The following is a 3,605-nucleotide window of genomic DNA, read 5'->3' as shown; positions in this document are numbered from 1 at the left end:
TAAAGAGAGACAACACAACACTACATAAAGAGAGACAACACAACACTACATAAAGGGAGACAACACAACACTACATAAAGGGAGACAACACAACACTACATAAAGAGAGACAACACAACACTACATAAAGGGAGACAACACAACACTACATAAAGAGAGACAACACAACACTACATTAAGGGAGACAACACAACACTACATAAAGAGAGACAACACAACACTACATAAAGAGAGACAACACAACACTACATAAAGAGAGACAACACAACACTACATAAAGAGAGACAACACAACACTACATAAAGGGAGACAACACAACACTACATAAAGGGAGACAACACAACACTACATAAAGAGAGACAACACAACACTACATAAAGAGAGACAACACAACACTACATAAAGAGAGACAACACAACACTACATAAAGGGAGACAACACAACACTACATTAAGGGAGACAACACAACACTACATAAAGAGAGACAACACAACACTACATAAAGAGAGACAACACAACACTACATTAAGGGAGACAACACAACACTACATAAAAAGAGACCTAAGACAACAACACAGTACGGCAGCAACACAATAAGACAACACCATGGTAGCAACACAACATAACAACAACATGGTAGCAACACAACATAACAACAACATGGTAGCAACACAACATAACAACAACATGGTAGCAACACAACATAACAACAACATGGTAGCAACACAACATAACAACAACATGGTAGCAACACAACATAACAACAACATGGTAGCAACACAACATAACAACAACATGGTAGCAACACAACATAACAACAACATGGTAGCAACACAACATAACAACAACATGGTAGCAACACAACATAACAACAACATGGTAGCAACACAACATAACAACAACATGGTAGCAACACAACATAACAACAACATGGTAGCAACACAACATGGTAGCAGCACAAAAACATGGTACAAACATCATTGGGCACAGACAACAGCAAAGGGCAAGAAGGTAGAGACATCAATACATCACACAAAGCAGCCACAACTGTCATTACGAGTCTTTGAATGAGGAAAAGTTTGATAAGTTTGAGATAAAACTGTCCAGTTTGAGTGTTTGTTGCAGCTCGTTCCAGTCGCTAGCTGCAGCGAACTAAAAAGAGGAGCAACCCAGGGATGTGTGTGCTTTGGGGACCTTTAACAGAATGTGACTGGCAGAACGGGTGTTGTATGTGGAGGATGAGGGCTGCAGTATATATCTCAGATAGGGGGGAGTGAACAGGTGTTGTATGTGGAGGATGAGGGCTGCAGTAGATATCTCAGATAGGGGGGAGTGAACAGGTGTTGTATGTGGAGGATGAGGGCTGCAGTAGATATCTCAGATAGGGGGGAGTGAACAGGTGTTGTATGTGGAGGATGAGGGCTGCAGTAGATATCTCAGATAGGGGGGAGTGAACAGGTGTTGTATGTGGAGGATGAGGGCTGCAGTAGATATCTCAGATAGGGGGGAGTGAACAGGTGTTGTATGTGGAGGATGAGGGCTGCAGTAGATATCTCAGATAGGGGGGAGTGAACAGGTGTTGTATGTGGAGGATGAGGGCTGCAGTAGATATCTCAGATAGGGGGGAGTGAACAGGTGTTGTATGTGGAGGATGAGGGCTGCAGTAGATATCTCAGATAGGGGGGAGTGAACAGGTGTTGTATGTGGAGGATGAGGGCTGCAGTAGATATCTCAGATAGGGGGGAGTGAACGGGTGTTGTATGAGGAGGATGAGGGCTGCAGTAGATATCTCAGATAGGGGGGAGTGAGGCCTAAGAGGGTTTTATAAATAAGCATCAACCAGTGGGTCTTGCAACGGGTATACAGAGATTACCAGTTTAAGGAGGAGTATAGAGTGCAGTGATGTGTCCTATAAGGAGCATTGGTGGCAAATCTGATGGCCGAATGGTAAAGAACATCTAGCCGCTCGAGAGCACCCTTACCTGCCGATCTATAAATTACGTCTCCGTAATCTAGCGTGGGTAGGATGGTCATCTGAATCAGGGTTAGTTAGGCAGCTGGAGTGAAAGAGGAGCGATTACGACAGAGGAAACCAAGATTTAACTTTAGTCTGCAGCTTTGATATGTGCTGAGAGAAGGACAGTGTACTGTCTAGCCAAGTACTTGCATGAGGTGACTACCTCCAGCTCTAAACCCTCAGAGGTAGTAATCACACCTGTGGGGAGACGGGCATTCTTCTTACCAAACCACATGACCTTTGTTTTGGAGGTGTTCAGAACAAGTAAGGGTAGAGAAAGCTTGTTGGACACTAAGACAGCTTTGTCATTTAACACAACATCCCCGGGGAGGGGCCAGCAGAGTATAAGACTGTATCATCTGCATATAAATGGATGAGAGAGCTTCCTAGTGCCTGAGCTGTGTTGTTGATGTACGTTGAGATTTATGGTTTAATTGATTGGTCTCAAACAGCTCTGTTCTTCCAGCTAAAAAAAAAATCTACAATGTTTGGAGATAAACTAGATCGTCTCCTTTATAGACCAAGAATGTCTTCAACATGGTGACGTCGCTCCCCGTGGGCAAGGTTAGGCCATCCTTGTTCCTGGCGGGTTGCCTGGGCGTCATGGAAGAACACTGGCTGATTACAGTAAAGAGTCTAGAAGAATCAAGTTGACCAATTATTTGTTATTATTGTCTCTCTGCACTGTTGCCGCGAGGCCACGGTTTCACTGCGTCAGAGCGTTTTTGTTTGTGTCGTTTTGAAATGCTTACACCAATCGCTGCTCAAAATGTTGTCTGGCTAATACTGGGGGCCCTGGAAGAAACACAATGGGCCAGGGTTTTAGAAATGCCCAGGTGCATTTCTGATCCCAGACTGCCCCTGGTTACAATCATAAAGATAAACAGGAAGCCATTTTCAATGAGTCTGTAGTACCTTTTTTTTTTTATCAGCCACTAGAGGTCCCCCTAGATCTGATTCTTAGCATGACACTGTACTACTAGTTGCACTTCTGAACAGATCTAGTATCAGCTTACTTATCTCGGGGGGTTAAATGCCACGACCTTTATTGATGTCTACAAGATGCGCATTGAGCGTGGGAAATGCGCTCTACAAATTAAATATAATAATACCTATTATTATTATTATTACATCATAGATAACTGTATCCAGTCACGGATGTTTGTTTGTATTACAACAACGAAAAACAGCAAACGGATATTACTAATGGCAGGCCGACCTACAAAATACGCGATGATACCTAGAAAGTTGATGTCAAACGTCTTACTCATTGGAGAAATACAAGCCACCAACAGATGCCAACACTTGCTATATGCAAGATGATGAGTCACTTCTCTACGTTTATGTCTTTGGGGAAAAAATACAGAATTCTCTAATTCTAAATTGGAAATATTCCACATAGGAAATATATTGCCCTAATAAAATAGCATAAATGTTTCAACTCTTCTAAAGTGTAACATATAGGTATGAATGTCAAGAAGAGAACACGTATCCTCCCTCCCTCCCCAGTCATCAGAGCTTTCCACTTGCTCCGCTCTCCATTTCAAAACGACACAAACAAAAACGCACTGACGCAGTGAAACCGTGG

The sequence above is a fragment of the Oncorhynchus clarkii genome, unplaced genomic scaffold (assembly GCF_045791955.1).
Source record: "Oncorhynchus clarkii lewisi isolate Uvic-CL-2024 unplaced genomic scaffold, UVic_Ocla_1.0 unplaced_contig_8632_pilon_pilon, whole genome shotgun sequence".
NCBI classification, from domain to species: domain Eukaryota; kingdom Metazoa; phylum Chordata; class Actinopteri; order Salmoniformes; family Salmonidae; genus Oncorhynchus; species Oncorhynchus clarkii.
Note: the sequence above shows the minus strand (reverse complement) of the source record.